Source organism: Lissotriton vulgaris, chromosome 8 (assembly GCF_964263255.1).
Source record: "Lissotriton vulgaris chromosome 8, aLisVul1.2, whole genome shotgun sequence".
NCBI lineage: Eukaryota > Metazoa > Chordata > Amphibia > Caudata > Salamandridae > Lissotriton > Lissotriton vulgaris.
The window spans coordinates 1199334058-1199361740 of NC_141696.1; positions in this window are offsets into that span (position 1 = coordinate 1199334058).

Here is a 27683-nt window from a genome sequence, read left to right on the forward strand (position 1 = left end):
CCTTTCCAACCGAGCCCATCGGAATAGCTCGGTCGGAAAGGAATCCGGCCCACACATTCCGGTTCGGTCGGAAGGGCTCCGACCTTCGTTCGGAGCCCTTCCGACAGAAATCGGAATCGGCCCCTAAGTCTTTCTGCAAACTAATTGTAAGAATCCTGTGTTTCTCCACAGGAGTTGTATTAGGAAAAACCGCCTCCAGTTGGTCAAACTTTTCGGCAAGCCAAAAAAGGCATTTCGTCCTTATCTTGGGGACGATTGCCCATAACCGCATTAACCATAACAGGACTAAGCTTCATCACGTTTGACCCAACCGGATGAGCCGCAACACCAGGGGCCCCGCCCTGCATGTTGCGTGATATGTAATGAACCAAGGTCCTTATAACCCCTACTGCAGAGGCATAAAGGGCCCTCACTTCACCAACAGGAGCCGTAGCTGCTCGGGTGTGCGGTGTAAATCCAGCTAAAACAGCCCAAGAAGTGCCTGGAATGGACAAAGAACCTAATCGAACCGCCGTTAAAGTGTGGGGGAGCACGCCATTAAACCAAATGCGATGCTGCCAAGCAGAAATTGGAATCTCCTGTGTCCTATATGGAGTGTACTCCATGGGCACGACAGTGTGAGTGTAAACAGGAAATAAATTAGTATCCGCATAGACAGCAGAAAACGTAACCCATGAGTAGAAAAGCTCAAATGGGTAAGGCGTGTCTGCACTCACCACAAAAACAACTGCCATGCCATCCAAGGGGACGGCATAAGTCTGCAAATGATTGCGGACCGCCATCCGGCTATGCTGGGGTATTTCAACATCACCCATAGCGACACAGCAGAGATGAAAGACAATACAAAGTATCATAGCACAACTGGGTAGTAATCCAATAGAAACATTTTAAATAGCAAACTTGAAAAGACTTATTTAACTATAGGTAGGTTTATCCGTCACCACTGTCAACCGGAAACAATAGTGAGGGCATGGACTGATATAAGCACTACTCGAGAGTCTCAAAATGACTACAACGTTAGGTGCGCAATGTCGCAGGGATTCTGCTCCTACACAGAACTGTGCAAAGAGATCCAGGACCTCAGTGAATTGTGGTGTACCAAAAAACTCACCTCAGTGCCTAGAAACCCAAACCAGCTAGCATGAGTGTCACATTAGCTCTTCGTCCTATAGCTAAGGAACCAATGATTAGACAACCCAGAACATGCGACTTAGGTTATACTCAGGAATGGTGGGAAGCAAGAACACTCTTTCATTATACTCTCATACCAGTCCACAACAGGACACGGAAAAGGTTAAAATATTTATTTTAACGACGTGCTCTAAGATGCAGTATTTTTGTGAACATAAGCAGACATATATTTAGAAATAATATGATCAGCATTGTTACAATTCCATAAAACACTAAAGGAGAAATCATATTTTAATGATGGTGAAAATCGGTATTATAGTGCCTAGTATAACACCCTCCCTAGATAGGAACTATGTTTTATAAAATATAGAAGGTCTCTTAGGCTTGTGTGGTGGACCCCACACCTCTAAGATGAGCAGGAGTGTATCACATCAGGATCTGCAAAAGCTCTCTGCCTCTCTGTAAAATCGAGATTCTTCCAAGTGCCTGAAATCATGCTTACAGTGCAGTATTAAAGGCGCCAGAATCACGAGGGCTGCAGCTGCATGTATGTTATGGCTAAAACGTGAGCCGATCAGCCCGAACAACAGCTAGCTTGTTATGATAACCTGGAGGCTTTTAGCACTCAGTGTGCAGACTAGAGTCGCTATGTAAGTCTAGGGATGCCAAAAAGAAGCCATTCTCATGTGAAGCATTTCAAGCAGCCTAACTTACAACAACAGCTATATTCAGTGTTGTGTGCAAAAGCAGCAAAAAGGTAAAATGGCGTTTAAACTTCTAATAAGCCTATGCTAACATAGCAATGTGTGCAACAAGGCCCAACTCTCACTACACACTCTTGTATGGATTAGAATGCTACAAAACTACCACGACTCACAACCCCCCACAACCTGCTCCTCGAAGAAACTGGAACAAAATCACCTCCGACCAACTCCTCACATCGCTCAACTAAAACCCTCCAGCCCTCACATCGGACCCAAACGAAGCTGCCACCAAACTCAAACAATGGATCACTCACAGCGCTGACAAACTAGCACCCCTAAAAAACCACCTGATAAAACAAGGTAGAAAAAAGGCCCCCTGGTTCAATGATGACCTTAAGAACTCCAAGAAACTATGCCGTACTCTCGAAAAAACATGGAGAAAAAAGCCAACCACTGACAACCCGACCACCTTCAAGGCAGCCACCCGCAAACACCACCAATTGATCCGATCCACCAAGAAATCAGCATTCAAGGATCGACTCGACAACAACGCCCACAACAGCAAGGAACTATTCAACATCGTCAAAGAATTTACCAACCCCACCGCAGCCTCAAACGACATTACTCCCTCCCAAGACCTCTGCGACTCGTTATCCTCTTTCTTCTACAACAAAATCGCCCACATACATAACAGCTTTAAGAACATCTCGAAAGAACAGCCCACCCCACCCATTTCCAATCCCGAACCGCTCTCTAACAACCTCAGCGCCTGGAACCCAATCACCACTGAAGACACCATCCGCCTAATGAACTCCATCCATTCAGGTTCACCAACCGACCCCTGTCCCCACCACATCTTCAACAAAGCAGACTCCATCATCGCACCCCATCTCCGCGATGTCATCAACTGCTCCTTCAACTCCGCTACCTTCCCTGAAAGCTGGAAACACGCTGAACTCAGTGCACTCCTGAAGAAACCCACAGCAGACCCCTCTGAACTTAAGAACTACCGCCCCATTTCCCTCCTCCCTTTCCCGGCCAAAGTCATTGAGAAAGCCGTTAATAGCCAGCTCGCTGCTTTCCTTGAATCCAACAACCTCCTCGACCCCTCACAGTCTGGCTTTCGAGCCAAACACAGCCCGAAACCGCCCTCATCGCAGCGACAGATGACATCCGAACGCTCCTAGACAACGGAGAAACAGTTGCCCTCATCCTACTCGACCTCTCCGCCGCCTTCAACACAGTCTGCCATAGCACCCTCATACAACGCCTCAGCAACGTTGGAATACAAGGAAAAACCTTGGACTGGATCATCTCTTTCCTCGCCGGAAGAACCCAGAGAGTTCGACTCCCCCCATTCAAATCTGAGTCCACCGAAATCATCTGCGGAGTCCCACAAGGATCATCACTCAGTCCCACCCTCTTCAACGTTTACATGAGTCCCCTCGCATCCATCGCGCGACAACACAACCTCAACATCATCTTCTACGCAGATGACACCCAGCTGATCCTTTCCCTCACCAAAGACCCTAACACCGCCAAAACGAATCTTCATGAAGGCATGAAAGAAGTAGCCGAATGAATGAAAAACAGCCGCCTAAAACTTAACTCAGACAAAACGGAAGTTCTCATCCTAGGATCTCCACCCTCTGCCTGGCACCCATACCCACAGACCACGCACGCAACCTGGGCTTCATCCTTGACTCCTCCCTCTCTATGACCAGACAAGTTAACGCGGTCTCATCCTCTTGCTTCAACGTACTCCGTATGCTCAAAAAAATCTTCAGTTGGATCCCCACCGAAACAAGAAAGACGGTCACCCACGCACTGGTCACTAGCCGACTGGACTATGGAAACACCCTCTACGCCGTAACCACAGCCAAATTACAGAAAAAACTCCAACACATCCAAAACGCATATGCCAGACTCATATTGGACATCCCTCGCCAAGCTCACATTACCAGCCACCTGAAAGACCTCCACTGGCTTCCCGTCAACAAGAGAATAACGTTCCGTCTCCTCACCCACGCTCACAAGGCCCTCTACAAACTAGGACCCGAATGCCTCAACACACGACTGTCCTTCTACACACCCACCCGCCAACTAAGATCCTCCAACCAAGCGCTTGCCGCAGTTCCGCGCATCCACAGATCCACCATGGGAGGAAGATCTTTCTCCTACCTGACGGCCAGGACCTGGAACTCTCTCCTCACTCACATCCACCTCACACAGAACCACATTTCCTTCAGAAAGGAACTTAAAACCTAGCTATTCGATAAATAATTTACCTCCTCCCACAAGCGCCTTGAGACCCTATGGGTGAGTAGTGCGCTATACAAATTTCTGAACTTGAACTTGAACTAGGGTGAAGGAAAAGGACATAACACAATTGTCAGCCTTCAATACCAGTAACCTAAGCAGAATCTTGCGCATTTTCTGACTGTGAAACATATTCAACAAGGTACTGTTCACCAGATGCAATCAGGAAAGAATGGACACCATCATTGTAAGAAAAAGATTGACAAGACACGCCATTAGAAAAGAACAAAATGAGCAATGCTCCACTGGACCCCAGAAGGCAAACGGAAGAAAGGCAGGCCAAAGAGAGACCCTGGAGGTGAACTATAAAAACCAAGATGAAAAGACTGAATCACAGCTGGGGCACCATACAGAAACTGCCCAAGACAGACAGAAGTGAAGGTCCTTTGTTGCTTCCCTACAGCCCAGTCGTGATAACGGGCCAGCAAATGGGTTTCCAAAGAGGGAGTTCAGAACCCCAATCTGTGGGGCATATTATCAAGACAGGCGATACAATTATCGCCGCTTTAGCAGCAGAAACCGTCCGCTAAAACGGCGATAATGGGCTTGATATTATGCTCTACGGAATTCCAATTGAAGCCCATGTTAGATGTCCTTGACATCTAAAGCGGCGATAATTTTATTGCCTGGCTTGATAATATGCCCCTGTGTTCTTTCCAACCTTGATGATGGAAAGCTGTTTCACTACAAAGTATAACACTACAAATGGGCCTCCCTAAGTGGCATAATTCATGACACCACATGACACTGCCTGGGTGCAAAAGGTGTCTGAAAAAGAGTTAGCCCCTACATTGACACGTGCAGTACAAGAAACTATCTTTCAAACAAGACAGGAGTATAACCCATAGAGCAAGTCAGGACTGGCTAGGTAAGGTGCAATTAGAATACAATGTCCTGAAAGGTAAAAGTCAATAGACAATTATTCATAGCATGCACATAGCATTACTAGAGTGGACAAGAAGGAGATAACTCATAATTTTTGACAAAAGGTACTTATTCAGCTTTATGTGGTAGCATTCATTTCAAGGTCGTATATACACAGTTAGAAAACAGCACTGCATAGAATGTATTGACAACCACATGGGACTTGGTGCATCAAACGTGAATAAATAGTGCAGGTGGCGACGCAAGTGAAAGAAAACAGCGTAGTCAGCGCACTGTGCATAAAGTGCAAACTATTTACAGTGGGTGGCTAGAACGGTGCATGTGACATTGTGATATCACAGTGGGCACTGTTAATTTTGGTTCAGGTCTGGAGCCACTAAGGAAAAGTGCGCCTATTAGTCAGGCGGTTGGGTCGACGGCGTTTCGATCCAGAGAAATTAGGTTCATCATCAGGTCTGGTTGTCTGAATTAGGAAGTGCTTCGAAGGATCCCAGAGATTATGAGTCCTTAAGATCTGGTAGAGTAGGGTGGTTGGAGGTAACTTTGGTATATGGCAGCTTGGTGAGTCACCGGTAAATTGGTGTCATCGCTACTGGGTCATGAGGTAATTTGTCTCTTTTGCTGGTGGGCCGTGCTCGCTGCCGCAGAAACAGTGATTTTTCTGAACCTGCCTCCACTGGTATATGGACGGTCGCGCTGATTCATTAAGCGGGACCCACAGCGCGGTCAATTAATTCGGCCGGCTGCAACGCTGACCCTGCCACCAGTCATTTACCGGAGCAAGGCCAACCCACAGGACCAAAATCACTGTTTCTGCGGCAGCGAGCACGGCCCACCAGCAAAAGAGACAAATTACCTCATGGCCCAGTAGCGATGACACCAATTTACCGGTGACTCACCAAGATGCCATATACCAAAGTTACCTCCAACCACCCTACTCTACCAGATCTTAAGGACTCAGAATCTCTGGGATCCTTCGAAGCACTTCCTAATTCAGACAAACAGTCCTGATGATGATCCTAATTTCTCTGGATCGAAACGCCGTCGACCCAACAGCCTGACTAATAGGCGCACTTTTCCTTAGTGGCTCTAGACCTGAACCAAAATTAACAGTGCCCACTGTGATATCACAATGTCACATGCGCCGTTCTAGCCACCCACTGTAAATAGTTTGCACTTTATGCACAGTGCGCCGACTACGCTGTTTTCTTTCACTTGCGTCGCCACCTGCACTATTTATTCACGTTTGTTGCACCAAGTCCCATGTGGTTGTCAATACATTCTATGCAGTGCTGTTTTCGAACTGTGTATATCCGACCTTGAAATGAATGCTACCACATAAAGCTGAATAAGTACTTTTTGTCAAAAATTATGAGTTATCTCCTTCTTGTCCACTCTAGTAATGCTATGTGCATGCTATGAATAATTGTCTATTGACTTTTACCTTTCAGGACATTGTATTCTAATTGTACAAGAAACTATGACATCGCCAGACTACAAATCAAGAAATGCACAAACAAAAACAGCGGGGGATAAGTTGTTTCATTGTTTGCATCAGGACTTGGACAACATCCAGACTCAAATTTGGCTTGTAACATCACTTCTGCAATTCAGAAAACATATTTTAATCTAATTAATTTACAAAGCACAAGAACGGGTGTAAATAAAAAATCATTAACTCCTATTTCTTTGCTAAACACACACAAGAAATCTTGCAGCATTCCATTTCCTTTGTACAAATTCCTGATTCATTCCTTTCATAACCCAGAAGAATTACCCTTCACCGAGATGAGTGCACAGAGCACAATTACTTCTTTACCTACATTTTTGCTCAGTAAGGGCCAACACATAAATGCATAGGAACATGCATTGATACATTAATGCCAATTCACAAATTCCATTATCAGTATGTAAAATAGTACTCATTAGTACCAGTGTGCATAATCGTAAAAATCCTTTGGAAATGGGTACCATAACTCTAAATTAATGTTTAGGATTTGATTGCTTCCTTTTAATGATTACTATCTTGGCACACATTTTTCGTTGTTGTCTATGTTCCAAACTATGGGGCTAATTCACAAAGGCATTTATGAGTACATGCTGTTGTTCAACGAGAGTACTATTTCACAATTTGTCACGATTGATTAATCTTGCAATCTGTATCAAACAGGAGTAATGGTAGTTTCCACAGCAGACCAAGCCCACAGATAACTGTACACTACTTCTACTATGTAATTTTGAACTCAAGCCCAGCAAAAGGGGACTAGGAAAATTAGATCAACATGGACACCAGATATCATCACACTTGCTTGCACAGCTATTTAATGTAACAAATTGGGAACTGTAATATAAAAGGCATTAAAGAAGTCTTGTGCATTCCAGCTACACCCATGTCAATATATTGCCAATTTCTGGTGTTATTGCTATTGGCACACCATATAATGTTAATTTTGGGCCAGCATAATTACAATGATGGTTACATCACTGATTACATTTTAGCCCACTCAACACTCCTTGTGGAACAAACCAGTGTATTCGAGGTTGTAATCCTGATGCATGGCTACATATGAAAAGAACAAGTGTAATTGAAGTTTATAATACTAGTTGATGCCTCATTTAAAAACACAAAATGTGATACAAAATGTGTGATCTTAATGAACAACTTCTTGTGAAAACAGACATGTACCTTAAAGTTTGTATTGCTAGTGGATGGGTCCTTTGTGAATATAAACATTTTCAAATCTCTATCCTTACACGTTTGAAGCAAGATACTTTTCTGATTTCAAGATGACTTTTGTCAACTTAATTTAAGAACAGATGTCAACGATTCCAACAGAAGGCTCAAACTAGAGCAACTATGCATCACAAATCAAGCATGCTATGGACCACGTGGAGCTTTTCTTTTTATTCTTTTAACAAGGTTTACAGACAATAAAAAAAAAGAAAATTGAGAGTATAATCCAGAACGATTAAGATAAAGCAGTTCTAAAAAAAAGGAACATAAATTAGACAGTACATTAAACAATGCATAAACCAGAAACCATACAGGGCTTTAAAAAGCAAATCATAGTCAGATTCTAAATAGATCATAGAAATGCTAATACAGAAACATTCTAGGAACATCCTCTATCAGTTTGATGACATACAATACTAATGTTCGAAGTAGTTCCAGATACGATTGAATCTAAACATTGAACAAATAGATCGAGTTTTAGCAAGTGCACGTTTTCCGCGCCAGGATACTCCAGAGTAACAGTGCGCGCTACAAATCCAATATAACATATAACAGGTTCTTTTTCGTAAGTATCCTTCATAAGAACCAACCAGTCAAATAATGAAGGAGAATTAGGGCTAATCCACTCTCTCGCTATACAAAGATGGGCAGTTGCTAATAAAATGGACATTAAACATCCCATATAAGGGACATCACATATCTTATACCCCAGCATAATCTCTTTAAAGGACAAAGTTGAATCAAGGTTCAGACGTTGACCAATATATTGTATGACGTTTTTCCAAAAATCCAATAGTTTAGGACATAAATAAAACATGTGAAGAATATCGGCAGCCCTTTGACCACATTTAGAACAGCTTGTTCTATCCATACTCCCACTAGCAGATGCTTGTACCGATTGCTGCCAGTTTATTATTTCATCCGGAGTATAGTTTAGCATGCAAAAATAGTACGAAATTGTTGTAGCTTTAGGTTAATAGAATGTACAGAAATATTTAATTTATCTACGGCCAACGTGATTTCAGATTTGTCTATAACCATATTTAAAGTCCGACTCCATTTATTTGCTAATTGACTGAGATCAGCATTTCTAACGCTGCATAGATGTGTATACATTGTGCTAATTCCAGTTTTGTAAGCAAGATTTTAAAACATGTGAGAGCTACATGAGAGTGTGGCAATTATGATAATTTTCGTTTAAGAAAGTAGTCTCTAAGTTGTAAGCATTTGAAAAATGACTGGTATGGAAGATCAAAAGATTGTTGCAACGATGCATAGGTAGAAAAGCCAGAGTGATCATATAGCTTCAAGAACGGAAGGACGGTGCACCAGAATGAAGTCTGATAATTTCAGATGTATTCCAAAATATATTCTTTCTTTTTTACTTGTGAGTTTAAAATTTGGATGTCAGCCAACGGGTTTCGTTCCGAGAGGAACTTCCTCAGGGCAGAAGTGTCTATGTCCTGTATCACTCAAACGATATCCAAAAGTCAGTAGGTTCCACTTGGATTATTATTCAATATTTATCGAATTTCTGGGTTCAGAAATCGTATGGCAGTTTAAACATCCCACTGACTTTCGATTACATCAATTTACATGGAGGATTAAAAGCCAGGTCTTTCGTATTCCTCAACACTAATCTCATCAGAATATAAGAAAATCCGAGGATCCAAATAATTGCCAAGGGTCCTTGTCACTGTTGACGTTCGCATCGTTGGATTATGGGAAGTTTCCAAATTTTATCCACATTTTTAGTGATCCTAACAGCTAAATATGTAGCCACAGTACATGTACCAGTGATAGATGTAGCGCGTTCCAAATTGTGTACTATTTGAGTTTTACTTATATTGAGTTTATATCCCGAGAAGCACCCAAAAGTTTTAGCTTCTACCTGGATAATGCTAACAGTTGTTGCTGGGTCTGATGTGAAGACACAATGTCCTCTGAGTATGCAACAGCTTTGAGTTGATACATTCCATTACTGAATGGAATAATATCTCAATTTCGATTTAAAGTTTGAATAAAAGGCTCAATATAGAGAGCAAAAAGTAAGGGGGATAGTGGGCACCCCTGCCTTGTGCCACGTTATATTGAAAATATATTAGAATATAAGTTAGCATATGCTAATTTAGCCTGTGGGTTAGTATATAATGCCTTAATCCAATTCATAAATCGATCTGGTAGGCCATTGTTAAGTAGTATCCGCCATAATGCATCCCATACAACCCGATCAAATGCTTTTTCAGCATCTACAAGAATCATCCCCATATTACCAGATGTTGTATTAGCAATATCAAAAGCAGTTATGGCTGTATTGACGTGTGTAGTAGTATCCCTTCCTGTAATAAATCCATGTTGGTGTTCGGATACCAAACCAGGTATGTACAGCGTCAAACGATTCGCCAGCACTTTAGCAAATATTTTAGCATCAGTACTGATGAGGGATATTGGGCGATAGGACCCACAATCACCGGCACTCTTCCCTTTCTTAAGAAAAAAAACAATATTAGTCATGTCCCAGGACTTGGGAACTTGCTTGCACTCGGCTATCTGATGCATGACTACCTGAAGCAGTGGAAGAATTAAAGTCTTAAAGACTTTATAATATTCTATGGGTAGAGTATCATCCCCAGCAGCCTTGCCTGAAGGTAGCGCAGCTATGCAGTTATCATTTCTTCTTCTGTTATATCAAGCTGAAGATGGTCCACAGCTTCTAAATCAAGAACATGAGGATTCAATAATTGTAAATATTCTTCAGCCACCACTGACTCAAAATTGTCAGACAAAGCATACAGCTCTGAGTAAAACTGATAAAATTGTTCTAAAATTGAGTTAGTAGAGTTATATAATCGACCATCTTTACCCTTAATTAAATCTATCCGGGTTCCAGCCTCCTTGTCTGCCATCTGATAAGCCAGTACCCGCTCAACCTGATCCCCATACTCATATTGGTTCAGTCGATTTTTATAATAGGCAGCTGCAGCTTTCTCTTTAAATTGGCAAGTCATAAGCACCCTTGTGTTTATAATTGTAGAGTATATGGCTTCTTTATTTGATCCATTCGACATAATCTCTTGAGCATGTGATAACTCCAATTTTGTTAAAGTATTACAAAGCTCATTCACCCTCCTTTGGGAGACCTTATTCGAGTGGTAAATCTATTGTTGAATGGACCCCCTTATGATAGCTTTTATCGTATGCCGTATGATGAAAGGAGAAGCAGTATCCATATTATATTGAAAAAAATCAATGTGAACCTCCTGACCATGAGAAATGTATTCTGGATCAGACATCAAATACCTAGGAAATGAGAAAGGGTGATGCTCTTCTCCTCAGTAAAAGACTGCAAGTATATCAACAGCCGGTTATGATCAGATGTTATCCGTGGACAAACCTCTATGTGTGATTTTTCTAAGAGACAGCTATTCACAAAAATTAAATTGATTCTAGAGTAATGTTGATGTGCTCTGAAATAGTATATGAAACCGGGCATTGTGGGGTATAATGCACGCAATAAATCAGTCAACCCGTGAAGCTGAGCCAATTCAAGAATCGACCTTCGGACACTACTCATTCTTGGAAAGGCAAGCCGATTTGTTGAATCAATAGAATACTTTAAGGTACAATTAAAATCCCCAAAAATATATGTTCTCCTTGCCAATCCAAGAGCTCCAATATTAGTTTATCAAAAAGTGTAGGATCATCCGGATTTTGCCCATATAATGCACACAGAATTAATTGCCTATTGTTAATTTCAAGTTGTAAAATTACCTGTCTGCCACCTGGGTCAGAAGCTTTTTCAAGCTTTTTACAAACAAAGTGTTTATCTTTAAGGATAGCTATGCCTATGATTGCTGCAGCCTGCAAAGTACATTCTAATACTTCTAAACTAAGCTGTTTAAACAAACCCCTATCTTTATATGCTAAATGTGTCTGTACTAAAACAGCCAAATGTGGCTTATATATCTTGAGCTCCTCTCTCACCAAACGTCGCTTGGTAGATGAATTTAACCCTGCCACATTCCAACTTTTACATCTAATTGTACCCATTATATAAACTTAGGACACTTCGGGCTCACACTGATTCTCCCCATAAAGAGCTTTAAAGATAATTTCGAGAGCAACAGCCTTTTAAGTAATTGAATGAAAAACATAAACCAATTATTCTTGCCCTTGCAGATTCTGTAACTTGTATCCACATTCCGTATTAGTTTAATCTGTACACTCTGAGATTTACACCCCCATAAACATTGTTTATCAATGCATAACCCCTTAGTCAGTGAAAACCCTCCCCCCTCCAGCCCTCCCAGAACCTTGGCAGGTTGCCCCCCCCCACCCCGTGTCCTAGAAAAGTAATCACCCCCACTAACCTGCTGTCGATCCATGACAGCACAGAGAAGCAGAGCTCTTCAAAACCCTCCTGATCACGTGGAGCTTAGGGGCTGATTCATATATTGTCAATGAGTTTTCTGAGCTGCAACAGGCTGTCCGCCGATATATACATCATTCCTTTATCCTCTAGGTACTCAAGATGGCCACTACCATTGGCACGCCTAGGCTGTCTTGTTGGCTCAAGAGACTTATAGACCTTTTTGCTTTTATTTAGATGATTAAGAGATCTCGCATTTCAGAGATTCAAGGAACCTGCCCATGCTTCACTCACACTTTATGCACATTTCCATCCTTTTCTGCTCCTGAAGACATACATGTTCAGGGGACTCAGAGTATTGCAGTGTGCAGGACTACTATACAAAGGTTAGCATGACCTTCCAGTGGTGGCTGGCACATGTAAGAGTGATGGGGCAATGGGGTGGTGGGGGCAGGGCAGGTTGGGCGGACGTCAACAGACGATGGGGTAGGTAAAAAATAAAATTATAATAATAAAACCACTTACCTTGTGCTTGCCACATCACCATCAAGCACAAGGTAAGTAGTTTTATTTATTTTCTATTCCATTTTACCTCTGTCATCTGTCGACTTTCTCTCTAAGCCGCACCACCCGCCGCCCACCGCTCTTACCTTTGACGGTCGCCACTACATCCTTCCCTGCATCCCGACTACTTATTTTACATGCTCTTTAAATGCTTTGTGAATTGGCCTGACCATACGCTACTATTTTCACACATCAGCTAATGATGTAAGTATTTCCCCAACACTGTTTGTCACTACATATGCTCTGTTGCTCATGTAAACACCACAATACCATAAGTTACAGCATCATTACATGAAACAGACAGTTGGTGGTGGAATATGGAAGAACCTCTATGTAGCATGCAAAGAGAGATTTTAATTTTTTTTTTTAAAGTGACTGCAAAATAATTTCCGTTATATGGAAGTATTAAATAGCTTTAAGACACATGTATTTTATTTTTAATTTTCAACATAACGATCAGAGCTGCCAATTTCGGAGCTGGGGAAACAGGTTTCAGTCTCAGCATCTGTCCAACATCCTTTGATTCTGGCAAATCACTTAATCTCCCTGTACCTAACCAAAATCATGAATGTGTCCTTGTGTAATGTAACTGGGGGTCGGAGTACATGGCGGAGGTCTGGTCAGGAGCTCCTAAACCACTTTGGCTGAGCAATGATGTAGCAGCTGTCTTAGAATGGGAACTCCACTTACGATGTGCCCTAAGCATCTGGAGATAGTTGGGGGAAGCGAATAATTAAATGGACGATACCTGTTCCTGTGTGCGGTTTCACATTTTCAGAGTCCAGGAGGCGCAGCGGCAGTCAAAGAGCCTGGCAGGAGCTTGGAGTCTGGAAGAATCACTGCTGTGGGCGCATGGTCGAAGCGCAGCAGGAGGGCCGCAAGCAGAATTTCCTTTTGGGGGGCAGCTAGCGTTGCAGGAGCAAGGTCTGAGTTGTGCCTGCAGGAGAAGAAGTCGGAGCTGGAGAATTTCTATGCCCCCAGAGAGGAAGATGACATGGGCAGAAGCGAGCATGACACCAGTATGCGCTCGGGGAGCAGGAAAAGAGCACAAGCTCCCGAAGGGGAGTGGAGGGGAGAGATCCAAAGAGACAGGTAAAGGGAAATAAACTTGTGATGGATCTGCAGCTGCAGGAGCCTAATTCAAAGCAGGGGATTGTTTGAGAACTAAGAATTTGGGCACACACACCCCTCCAACCCCAAATAAAAATCCATTACCGGTTCACACTTTGAAAAACCAGAAGGGGAAGCAAAACAAGCACTCTGCCCTACCATTACCTGTGTCAACCAGAGAAAGGGGTACAGGCGCCAAACTTAAAATTACCCCCTCACTACGATCTGTCTTTAAAGTTCAAGCCAATTTACTGTCATTAGATTGTGCTGCAAGCGAAACAACCACACCAGGAAAAACCTCAGGCGTGTTAACAGATGAGGGTGAGAGAGCAGTAGGGGAAGGAATTACACTCAGCAACAAATTTCAAGTACTGGCAATGAAGGACCATGAGAACGCTCCGATCCTCAGGGTTGGCAAAATCACATTCAGAGTCAGAGCGACCCTAGTGATGGTGTTGGGGATTTGGTGGAGCCGCAAAATTCTAAGGAAACACCACCGCACCCTGGGGTGGAAACATTGACGGAATCCATAATTCTAGAGATGAGAGCAAATTTTTCCACCTCCGAGAAGAGTTAGAGAAAGATCCAGCAGACATGTGAGGGTTTAGAGGAAAAAATTATCATCCTGATTAATCATCTGACAGTAGTAGAAGCCTCATTGGTGGATCTAGGCAAAGAAGTTGAGGTAAATCAGGAAGAAATACAGGTATTAAAGGTGAACAAGAAAAATCGTGGGGACAAAATAGAATCCTTAGAGAAAAATGCCCGGAGAAATAATCGAAGACTACTAAGTATCCCAGAGGGAAAGAGGATGAGGATGTTAAGAGTTATACGTCAGATCAAATTACACCAGACTGTGTGAGGTGACGGCTAAAGTGGGCAGGGTCTTGAAGGGCAAATATGTTTCACACAGAGAAGGAAGAGAGGGTTCTCCTGGGAGGGATGGAGGGGGCGGCACTACATACGTACATGCACATGGGTTCTAGGAGCATATAGGGAAAAAAATGAAAAAATATGTCTAAGTTTGTGAAATAAAGACATGATTGGCGAGAGGGAGGACAAGGAGCTGAGTTAGTTTAACAATCCTAGATTCAATGTTGATGTTGATTAATATCTTATTGTGGAATGTAAAGAAGCTGATGGTAATCTCACGCGGAAGACAGTTATTTCAAGGAATGCAAGGCAGGGCTGTCCACTCTCTCACCTTTTTTTTAATCTTTGCATTGAAACACAAGCCAGTAAAATCAGGGCTAGTCAACAGATCCTGCCTTTCGAGTTTCAATGTTGGGAGAAGAGGGTATCTTTGTATGCAGACGAATTGATGGTATTTACAACTAACTTGTCACTCTCACTTATATCAGACATTCTGGATAAATTTGGGGATGTCTCAGGCTACCAAGTAAATTGGCAGAAAACTGAAGTTATGGAATGAAACTCCCGGAGCAATAACCCCCGGTAAAGGAAAAGATAAGATATTTGGGTATTGTGGTAACAAAGAACCAAAAGGATGTTGCATGGGTAAATTTTGAGAAGGCAGCAAATGATTCAAAGAAATTATTAAAATCTTGGGCAGGGCTTTCACTTTCATTTTTGGAAAGAACCAACATTTTAAAAATGTCCATATTACCAAAATATACTTTTTTGTTTGCTTCAATAACCCTTGAATTTAAAAATGTTTGGCTTGATAAACTACAAGGAGTCTTGCATAGTTTTATTTGGGCCTCCAAGGCAACTAAAAGTGCCTGGAGGAAACTCTGAAGGGGAAACAACAGGGAGGAATTGCTAGTCCAGACTTGCTTTAATACTGCAAAGCATTTCAGTTTAAAAGTATGAAAATGTAGCTACAAGAACAACAAGTGTATGCCCTGTATCTGCAAGCCATGACACAGCAAGAGGTAGATTGTTTTCTGTATAAGTTTGGGCACACCAATTATTATTTTTCTTTTAAGTGAAGCTGAAGATACTACTATCAGCATGTAAACTCTGATTTCAAATCAGGAGAGCCTTAAAAATCCTGTACCATAGCTGTTACGCCCCAATATGGGCATCTCCAGGGACCACCGAATGTTTGAAGGATAAACTTTCAAGCCCACTAGCAGAAGGGGGAATAACAAGATGGGGCTAGCTACTTGATGGAAAGACCTTAGTGGGCTGGGAACAGTTGTCGTCAATGGTGAATGGTGGTATCCCTAGATTCAAGTACTAACAATTGGCTAGGTGGGCAAAATCTTTGGAGAAGGAAGATGTGGGGAACAATGAACTTGAAGCAAATTTTTCAAAGATTCCAACACAGAGATAGGAGGTCTCAGACTGGTACTGGATGCTTGTACTTGCCGGGTAAGAAGAGTTTACTCTCCCTACAGAGATCCAGGGAAAAGATCTCCAGTTGCGAGATTTAAGAAATCTTTGGCAAGTATCAATGTCTACTCTGTGGTATGTTGTCAGTGCAGCCCCACTCAGAAAAAATCATTTATTTACGATACACATGGCATATTGGTTACTGGAAAAGCTGACAAAAATTAATTAACTAATGGTTAAGAGCTGTCCTAAGTGTGGTGAGGAAGAAGCTGACAACCTACACATGTTCTGTCAAAGTCCCAAACTCAAGGTGTTAAGGCACAAAGTAAGTGAGGTCCTTTCGACAGTGTTGGGCATGAACCTGGAGGTAAGCATAATTCTGGTCATGTTTGGGGTTGTGAATGAGGAGGGATTAAGGGCTAATCTGAGAAGTAAACAAAATAATTTGTTGTTTGTGTTGATATTATTAGCCAGACATGAGATCTGTATTAAGTGGGTATCCCAATACCCCCTATGAGGAGGTAGTGGTTGGACTCGATCCGAAGGGTAATAATTCTGGACCGGAGCAGGGAGGGAATTAAGAGGCTTGATTTTTGGGATATATGGGAACAGAACTCTAGTTTTGGGGTATAATGGCATAAGACTGATAATTGGTATGGAAGTACAATAATTAAGCAATATCGCAATAACTCCCGGGTATCAGGGGTTGGGACTGGTAAACCCAGAACCTTTCCCGTTTGGACCCTATGGAATAGGAGGAATGGGGACTCGCTCTCTGTCAATTCTCCAGCCTAGTGTGAGAGTGAGACCCCTTTGCTTTCGTTTATTGCACAAAAGAGGACAAAAAAATGTAACTGATGCTCATGTAAAGCACTCCAATACCTTCGGGTTGAGTTTGCGCTGTATAAACGAAACTGCAACATAAAAACATGTCTTGATTTGAATTATGCCTTTTAAAACATGATCAAAACACTGGATTTGAAATTAAACATCATCAGAGTTAATACAGGAACTGCACCCACTCTGGTCTTTCTAGGTTGAACCTAGGCAGAGCGCATGAGCTGACTGCAAGATCTGATGTAATCTCGGCTTCGGGCTTAAACCACGCCCATCAATAACTCCTGCACTGGCCCCACTCTCCCCCTTTGTGTTCCCTCTGATCCCCGCACTTTATTTTGCAAATAAGCCAACATACACGTTCTTGTTGTGGTCATTTGTTGGCCACAGTTTTTATTAGGGTTACACATCAATTCTTGGTACTCAGTACCCCTTTATTCAGCTGTCGACGGCATTGTGGCATGACATATCTGTACATATTACTTTGATATCGGCTTGAAGGAGGGGTGGTGTAGCTTTGTCCCGGAGTTAGGCCCAACTCGCTGCATGTTGGACTCCTGTTGTGCCCTGCCAACCGGCGGGGGCTGAGCTGCGAGCGCCGTCTCCGTTTGCTACCCCTCTTGGTAGTCTGACTCACTCAGCCGTGAGGCATCGTAAGGTGAACGGTCCTACCCGCTGTCCTTCGGTCCCCTCGCCCACCCGTGAGGCATCTTAAGGCAAGTGGTCCTGTCTCAGCACACCGCCCTCTGGTGTGCTTCTGTGCCAACCATTGTCTGCGTCTCGCCACGCCGCCAGGGAGGCTTCCGTCTTCCTGGGGTCTCCCCCTTCCCTTAGATCGCCTTATCTGCATCCTGCTAAGGCCATAGCGCCCCACATGTTGCTCCAGAACGTTTGCATGCCTGCCTCGGACAGGTGCACTCCATCTCGTGTGTAGAACTCTGGTCGGCCTGTGTGGATGAGGCCATGCCTGATTACCTCCAGCCCATTGGTCCTGTAGAATTTGCTCACAGTGAGATTCAGCTTCTTCCGTGAGTTCTCTACTGCTTTTGCGGATTCTGCCCCTCGCCATTCCCTTCGGCTGATTAGCTCTGACCAGATCACTGTTGTGCGCTTGAAGGCTCTGGCGGCCTCCGTGAGGTCCCTCTGGATGTCGTGGAGGAGGGCTTGCCTCCCTAACCTGGCCAGCTCGTTTCCCCCAAGGTGGATGATCAGTACATCCGGTCGCCGGGCCGCTTCCCCCAGCAGCTCCATCAGGGTCGCTGGGAGCTGGTCCCATCTCATCCCGGGTCGGCCGTACCACCGCACGCACGTGTCCACTGGCCGCCCCTACCGCTTGTTGCCCCCTTCTCGCCACCAGCCGTGCATCCTGCTTATGTAGGAGTGGCCCACTACCCACACTAGCCGCGGTCTTTGCCCTGCTGGGGAGAGGACACACAAATCTGTCACTCTTCCCCCCAGCCCCTAGCCAGTCCTGCTGCCCTATACTAGTAGGGGCCTCACATATGTGCGGTACGCCTTTGACCGCAATCTTCCCACTGCCTGAATCCCTGCCTCGCTCATGCCCTGTTGTGCGGCTGTCGTGGCTGCCCCTATCCTGAATCCCGAAGCCTGCGGGTGACAGCCCTGCCTTGCTGAGCGCGATGCGCAGGACCGCTTTGAATTGAAATCTGCTGAGGTGAGACCCGTCCTGGTGTTTGAAGAGGGGGCCATCACCGGCCGGGGGTATAGCCATGTAGGCTAACAGGCAACACACGGCGCAGCAGGTCTGGTCCCTGATGCAGCGCAGTCTTACTAATGCACCCTTGCCTGCCTGGTCTGTTTTTGATCACCTGAGGAGGATCTCTATTTCCCCTGTCCCTGGTGCTGCATCGCCTGCCTGTAGGCAGTGGCCAGCTGCCCCCGTCTTGGCGGGGGCCACAAGCTCGCTGATTCGAAGTGCCCCAAAAACGCTGTGGCAAATGCTGCCTTCAATAGGCGGAGCTCAAATGTGTCTCTTGCGATGCCCTCTAATGCCCATAGCAGCCTGCCCAGCTTGGTGTAATCTATTGGGCACCTGCTGTCCTTCTTTGTGCCCTCGGCGCGTCGCCAGCCCTTCATGGCCATCTTAATGTAGTGGGATGCCCTTGGGTCATGTCCTATCGCTAGTCTGCTGTAATGCGCTATCGCGGAAAGGTGGGCGCTGGCCCATGACCTGGATTTGTTGGCGTCGAAGGCCCACCTTATGAATGCCTCAGCTGCCCTGTTCGTTGCCCCCGCGTTGGTCAGTGACCGGATGCCGCCTATTTTCATCACCGTGGCAGCGTATTTTTTGTACTTCTTGGCTGCCTCTGGAGCGAGGGCTTGACTGATTAATTCTGACAGGTCGACCTCGCCAGGTCCCTTTGTTGGTCCGGAAAGGGGGTCATGTTCTGATCCGCGCTGGGGGCTAGCTCCCTGAACCTCTGCATTCGTGCTCTGGAGAAGGTGTCCGCCGCTTCGTTGTCTATTCCTGGGACATGGCGGGCCCTCACGTCTATGTTGCCCTCCAACTGCAATTTAACCAGTCAGCGCATTAGTCTCACTGTGTCTGGGCACCTGGCTGTCCCCCTGTTGATGGCTTGAACCACCCCCTTGTTATCAGACCAGAGTGGCAGCTTCATATTTCGCAGGGAACGCTTTCATATGGTGAGTGCCACTATGATGGGGAATAGTTCTAGGAAAGTGGTTTTGCGGGTTACTCCCTCCCTGTGCCATCTGGTGGGCCATTGCTCTGCGCACCACTTGTCTCCTAATAACGCGCCGAAGCCTGTGCTGCCTGAAGCGTCCGTGAACAGTGCAATTTGCTTGCTGGTCACCCACCCTTCCCTCCAAATCAGAGTCCCATTTAAGTCTTTCAGGAAGGTGTCGGACATGAGCAGGTCCTTCTTGACCGCCCCCCCTAACCTGACACGGTGGTGTTTGTGGGTCACATCACTTGTTAGTTGTGTCAAGCGCCTGGCGAATGCCCTGCCTGCCGGAATCATCCTGGCTGCAAAATTCAGTTTGCCTATGAGACTTTGCAGTTCCCTAAGGGTGGCCTTTTCGCGTCTGCAGAGGCCCTTGATTTCCGCCCTGACGTCTGCCACCTTCTCTGGGGGCAGTCTGGCTGTCCCGGCGAGGGTGTCTAACTCTATTCCTAAAAATGTCATGGTTGTCGCTGGGCCCGCCGTCTTCTCTGCTGACAGGGGTTGCCCAGCTCGCTTGCAAGGCCCTCAAATGCTGCCAGTGTGCTCTCGCATTCTGTTGATCCTGCCGGCCCTGTGAATAGTAAGTCGTCCAGGTAGTGCAGCTTCCCGCCCGCCGGGTGTCTGTCATGGAGGGCCCACTCTACAAAGGTGCTGAACATTTCGAAGTAAGCACATGCTACTGAGCACCCCATTGGCATGGCTTTGTCGAAATACACCTGCTCCTCCCATTGGAAGCCTAGCAGGTAGAAGCTATTGGGGTGGACGGGGAGCAGCCGAAAGGCAGACTCTATGTCTGCCTTTGCCATGAGCGCCCCTTGCCCGGTTGCCCTAACTAGGTTGATGGTGTTGTCTATTGATGAATAGCTCACTGAGCATACACCGGCGTCAATCCCGTCACTTACTGACTCGCCGTCGGGGTAAGATAGATGATGTATTAGCCGGAATTGCCCTTGCTCTTTCTTGGGTACGACTCCCAACGGGGAGATGACCACGCCCTTGCGCCCCTCGGGGGAGAGGGGGCCTTCTATTCTACCTAGGACTTTTTCTTTTTTCAATTTTTTAGACACTTCCCCCGGGAGAAGCAATGCTGATTTTAGGTTCCTGGTGCTGCCCTGGGGTGGCATGCCTGAAAACGGGATGGGGAAGCCTGTCTTAAAGCCCTGTACTAGTGTTCTAGCGTCCGTTTTGTTGTGGTAACAAATTAGCTAGCCTGCAAAGCCGGTGAGTGTTGATTGGGGACCATGCTAGCTTGTAGGCCGACCTGGCCTGGTCCCCCCCAGTCGCCCCTGTGGGCTCCCTACTGCTTCTTTGGCTCTTTCTTGTCTCCTTTTTTCTCCCTTCTACGCTTGCATGCTGCTGCTGGGTGACCCCCCCGCATGACGAGCATGAGTGCTGGAATTTGCATGCCGCTCCATAAGTACATTCGTTCGCCTCAAACTTCCAGCATATTGCTGGCGCCCAGCTGGCATGCCCTGTCTTCCACGTGGTGGCTTGTCTAGACCTCTGAAAGGGCCGCCCTTTCCCCCTGTGGAAAGCTGCCCGAAAGGGCTGCTCGCTCTTCCCTGCCCATAACCTAGCCTCTTTAGCCACCATCATTTTATGGATAAAGCCAGATACATCTTCCTCATTCCACTCCATCTCCAGGTGTGTCTGCATCTTAAGCGTAAAGCCCTTGTCATACTCAAGCCAGGCGTCGCCCAGGAATTGCCTCTGGGCCCTGTGGATGTTAGCCTCATAGAGCCATAGGTCCGCTGCGCAATGTGGGAATTTTTCAAGTATTATGCATGCTATGATCCTGAACACATCTAGCCAGTTGTCAAAATTCCTTTCCTTGTGCTCCCTTCGCCTCTCCCTTTTGTCCTCATCCTTCTTATCGCATGTCGTCAGGTCCAGCCCCTCCAGCTGTATTTCTAGAGGGGAAAATATGTCTATAAACTCTTTCCTCCATATTCTCTCTTTTATCGCTAGTGGTATGAGGCAGGCCAACCCTGTCGCTCTCGTGGTCATAGACGCTGGGCCAGGTGAGGGCCTCGTGTAAGGGTCAGTTGCAGTGGGAGTTGTTATGCTGCCGCTCAGTTAGTTTGTGTCCACCCAAGCCGCTAGTGGCGCCCTGTTGTCTCCCCCGGGGGCCGCTGTGCCCTGTCCCCTGAGCACCTGTGCGCGTGCCTGCCCTGGCTCTAGGAAGTGCCACGGCTGTCCTGTGACCTCCCCTTGTGTGGTCCCCCCCCACTGCCTGCGCTGAAGCTTTGCAACAATAGTGGTGTCATTGATTTTATGCATTCTTTCACAATTTCGCTAATGTGCTCACCCTCTGTTGCGGCAGTCCTGGTCTCAGCGCTGGGTCCCGTCGCTGCCGTTTTGGCTCCAGGTGGTCGGGCCTTCTTCTGGGGGGCCTTTCTTGGTGGTGCCGCCTCCGCGAACTTGACCGGCGTCTTCCTTGTCCTCTTGGCGGGCTGTGGTGTGGCATCCTTCTGGCGCTGCCCGCTTTTTCCCCTCGTCGCTCTCATCACTCGCCTCAAACTGGTCCATCCAATTGCTCCCATGCTCCTGTGATGCCGCTCGCAATCTTTTCAGCAGTTCACCCAGGTCTTCCTGCTGCCTCTTGTTGCCCTTCCGCGACATGCCTGGGGCCTCTCGCCTGGGCACAGGGACTGCGGGGTGCTGCCTCCTCAAGTGTGCGCTACCCACTACTTGCGAGGTGCTGCCGCCTCAAGGATGCACCAAAGACTGCCTGCGGGGTGCTGCCGCCTCAAAGGTGCACCAAACTGCCTGCTGCCGCTTCAACTGTGCACCAAAAGCACACGCTTGAGGGGTGCTGCCGCGTCCTGATATGCGTCCTGATATGCACCAAGCTGGCAAGTGTTATTGTTTCCTTCTTCTTTTTTTTTTTTTTTTACTCTTTTGAAGGTCGTTTGTGCTTGTTCTACTCTCTCCTTTGGTTTAGTTCGTGGTGGGCGGGGCTTAAACAGCTGCTTGCTCGCTGCCTGCGTTGCTGCCACCGCCTGCTCTGTGTCGCACGATGGTAAGCTGTGCCGAGGGGGGGGATATTTTAAATGAGCGGCCTCCTTCTTTGTTCGTACGCCTCCCCCTGTTTCCCGACTGCCGGTTGCTCCGGTTGCTCTGGCCCCTCGCTCCCCAGCGGCTCGTTTCTCCGCTGCGTTACCTTGTGCCTGGGCCCGCTCGGCCAAGCCGCTCTCCCTGCCCGCTGCTGTCTCTAGATGCCGGGTCCCTGAGGAGGGTGGGCGGCGGCGCTCTCTTTGCTGCCCGCACCACTCCTTTCGTAGTGTCGAGTCGGGCCCGGGCGTTGCTGCTCGGCTTTGCGGGGGGGGGGATGGGCGTATCAGGGGGTACCTGGTGGTGCTCGAAGCGATGCCTCGTCTCTGCTTGGCTCTGCTCCTGGCCAGATAACGCCGATTTCCGCGCCCCTCCAAAGTCACCCGGGTGATCCCACCGCTCTGTCCTTGGTCCATTTGTCTCCTCTCCCGGCCAGATGACGCCGCTTTCCGAGTCCCTCTAGTGCACCGCTCGGTCCTGGGTCCAGTTGGCGGCGCGGCCAGCGACCCCTTCACCTGCAGCACGGTCCTGGTACGATACTTCGGTCCTGGCTCCTTCGACGATTCTTCAACGATTCTTCTCTTCATGCTGCTTTCCCCGCTCCTAGGATAGGAGTCGTCCCGGGGGCAGCAAGCTTTTACCTCCCCCAATGAAGGTGGCCGTGTTTCGCGCGCCACCCCCCCATTGGGCAATTCGAATGTTGCATAGGCCCATTGGCCGGGGGGGTAGGCGCCGCCGTGGCTACCGGGCGGGGGGGGGCGTTCCTTACCGCGTGCTTTTCGTGCCGAAACCTGTTCTGGTGTAGGTGTTGGGGGGCTCGGCTGCCATTATGGCGCCGGCCTCTGATGCCCCTGATGGGGGCTGGCCTCTGCGATTTCATTCTGTTCTTTGTCGTGCCAGTCAAAATGCTGTCTTTTTATAAGTAGGTTTCTTTGGCTGCCTGGTTGATGCACATGCAATTTCACTCACTGATAATTTTTGTTGACCATCTCTGTGTACACGCTTCTTCCTGTTACAGCATGATGGCCCTCTTCCCATCCTGGCATCAAAGCCTTAGATCCTATTACACCACTGATGTTTACAGCTCTCTCCTTGGTAATTTGTTGACTCATTTTTGTTTGCTTTTGGTCGAGTATTTAGAATGTTGTGCTTTTTTAATATTTATTAACACATGTTGAATCCGTAGGTATTTGGGTCATGTTTTTCCAGTTCTTATGCACCTGCCTCGGTCTGCTACTTGCTATTGGCCACATGTATGATACCCACATGTTTCTTTATAAGTTTCTGCAGGGATGTTCACATAGGTTTATTTAGTTGCATTTTTTCATACATTTATTATGTATTTATTTTTATTGATGTATTCCTATATTTTAGTTTATTGCTTAAATTTGGACAGCCTGTTAATCATTTATAACCTACCAAGAATGTTGGTTTCATTTCAAATATAGCCGCCTCCAAATGTTTTTTCTTCTACTCTTTGGCGCGACAGTCCTTTTGCTATATTCTCGTTGCAGCCCTTGTGGTGTCACATGACACCTGAATTCAGGGCGCTTTTTCAGCTGCAATTCTGCTGTGGGTTTTGAGTCAGATATTGCTCTCCAACGGTTCTATCTATGCTTTCAGGTACGGTAACCCCCGTATGCCTCCAGCTCTTTGTTTGGATTCTGAGTGGTTCCCCGTTCTGTGTGCAAGTATCCAACTCAGATTCTTTATGGATACTGCTCTGGCATGTTTGCACTCTTTTTGTCCAGCATTATGGGCTATTTTATTCCTGGCTATGTCTCTACGTATTCCCCTATTGTTTTGACTCCAATACGCACTTGTCCCAATGTGCTATATTAAGATTGCTACAGTGTGTCTGCACTCTCCCAGGTTTTAGCACTGATACAGCTCTGGAATGCTTGCATCTTTTCTAATAACTTGATGGCTTATTTTAACTACTGACCTTGTCTTCACGCCTTACCCCATCGTTCTGACCAGTGGGGGAGTTTATCTCCATGTATTATATTAAGACCGCTACTTCATGTAGGATGTATTCATTGGTTTGGGCCTACTAAGGTTTTTGATCCTTCTATGTGACTTATTTACACCAGGTGAGACCTCAGAAAGTTTTAACATGTAGCCAGTCATTTCTGCTCCCCGCTTGCTTGCTTTGTAGATTTAGTTATATATTGAAATCCAGCCTGTTCATGGGGGTCGCATTTGATATGAGGTAGACATTAGACCTACCACGGGTTATTTTTTTCTTTCTCCTTCTGCTTACTTTTAACTAGCAGTGTATTCGGATACACTTAGGAAGGAGAAGTCCAAATGTAGAATTCTCGAGAGGAAATGGAGGAAATCAAGGAGGAAACCGGACGAACAGTTATACCGGAAAGCACACAGAGACTACTTAAATAGCTGTAACTCAGCAAGGAGGCTCCACCTGAGTACACGCATTATGGAGGCAAAGAATTCCTCTAAAGAATTGTATAAGATATTGAAGGAATTCACCAATCTAAAGGCTAATAATGCGGTACCTCCCCCCACACAGAAATTGTGCGATGACCTAGCTAGGCACTTTACCGATAAAATCGATCTGATCTATCAGTCCTTTGATACTATCTGGGAGGAACAGAGAGTGGAAGATGTTCCTAAGGAACCCTGGCCGCTAGAGGACTTTCATTGTGGGCTGGATCGTTTTGTCCCCATAACTGGAGAACAAGTAAGAATCCTTTTAAGTCAGGTAAAGTTGGGCTCGCCTTTCGATCCTGTACCAGCGACAGTGATGTCAACACTTAGCCCCATCCTAGCGGATGCATTCTCCAACATTTATAACATCTCGCTGGAGACAGCCACATTCCCAGATGTGTGGAAAAAAGCATGGGTCAAGCCCCTCCTAAAGAAGGCAATGGCGGTCCCTTCGGAACCACAGAACTATAGACCCATTTCACTCCTTCCTTGTTGTGGGGAGGTTCTGGAAACCCTGGTAAACCAACAGCTGTCCCAGTATCTGGAACATAACCATCTTTTAGACCCCTCTCAATCCGGTTTCCGTGCATCACACAGCATGGAAGCTGCACTGCTGGAAGTGACAGACTATCAGAATGTCACTTGATGGAGGAACTCCTGTGATCCTTGTCCTCGATCTGTCAGCAGCTTTTGATCGGATATTGCAGGACAGACTGAGGGGGATCGGGGTGAGGGGTAAAGCTCTTGATTGGATCCAGAGCTTTCTATCGGGACGGACACAGATTTTCCAGATGGGGTCATTTGTATCCCAGACAGCAGTGGTAGACAGGGGTGTTCCGCAGGGCTCAGTGTTGAGCCCGACCCTCTTTAATGCCTATGTGACATCTTTGGCAGATATCATCAGAAGTTATGGGTTTAAAACCATCTCATATGCGGATGACACGCAGCTAATTGTTCCCATCGAGGAGGACATCATGGCAACCCAAGGGAAATTTAGAAGCTGCATGTCTAGTATTGATGTCTGGATGAGGAACTATTTGCAACTGAACTCTGCAAAAACTGAAATCCTGCTTTTTGGGAAAGCGGACACAATCTGGTCCCCGAGTGGTGGCCATCAGAGTTAGGGGAGGCCCCTCCACCCAGGAGCTGGGCCAGGAATCTGGGTGTTAGGATAGATGCCCAACTCTCTATGGTGGAACAGGTCAAGACAGTATCCGGTTTGTGTTTCGGCACTATGAGGATGCTAAGAAAAATCTTCCCCTGGATTCCTCTGTCGGTAAGGAAGACTCTTGTCCAGTCACTCGTCATGAGTCGGCTGGACTACGGCAACGCGTTGCTGGTGGGGGCCAGGGAGGACCTACTAATGCGCCTACAGGTGGTGCAGAACACTGCAGCCCGCCTGGCCTTAAATAAGCCAGCACGGACGCCATCTACCCCCTTACTGAAGCGAGCCATTTTTAAGACACTTGTTGTCGTCTTTAAATCATTACAGGCGAAAGGACCTGTTTATCTGAGCAATAAACTCAGGCGATATCTACTGCCCCGACAACTGAGATCTAGTAATGCTAATCTTCTGTGTTCCCAGAGGATACAGAGGGAAAGACTGGGTGGTAGAGTCTTTTGTCATCTAGCCCCTAGTCGTTGGAACAAACTACCAGCAAATATTAGGGCCTGTAATGAATTGCCCAGGTTCAAAGAATTGTTGAAAACATGGCTGTTTTAGTTGGCTGTTTCCTCCGCACCTTTCCTGCACAGCGCCGAGAGATCCCTTCAGTGGATGATTCGCTTGTGCTCTATAAGTACACAAAGTAAAGTAAAGTAAAGTATTTTCTATAATATTGATATATATTATGAGCTGCTGTCCATGTGGGTTGACCCTCGGGTAGGTCGCTCCCCCACCGCTGCAGCTCTGCCTGACATGACGCTGCTCCTGCCTGCTTCTCCCTCCAGATCGGCGCCCAGACGCCTGGAGACTTGCCTGTGCCCTTTGTTCCTGTGCCCATGTGTGCCTGCCTGCCCCCCTTCTTTTTGTACCCGAGTGAGTGAGTACCCCCACGTGTGCCTGCCCGCCCTCCTCCTTTTTTGTACCCCGAGTGAGTGAGTGCCGGCCATCTCCTTCGGGCTCCTCAGCCCCGTTTTTCCTGCTGCTGCCTCCCGCCCCCCTGCACCCAGTGGCTCCCTACCCTCCCGCCTCCCAGCTGACCCCTCCTCCCCTCCTGCCCTCTTATGGCGACCACTGCGCGACCGCGCAGCAGACGCGAGCATTGGACTCGCGCAGCGGGTGCGCCGATTGTGCTCCGAAGGCGCGCCAAAGGCAAGCCCGTCTGCGCCCGTCCGCGCCTGGACCGCGCCCAGCGCCAGGACCTCTGGCCCTCGACGGTGCCAGCCCACCCGACAGACTTAAGATGCCGCCACCTTCAACGCACTCAATGCCGGCCGGAACCCCGCCTGCTACCGTGCCACCCCGAGACGCGCCCACGGACCCTTCACCTGCCAAGCCTGCAAATTCACCTACCTCCGAA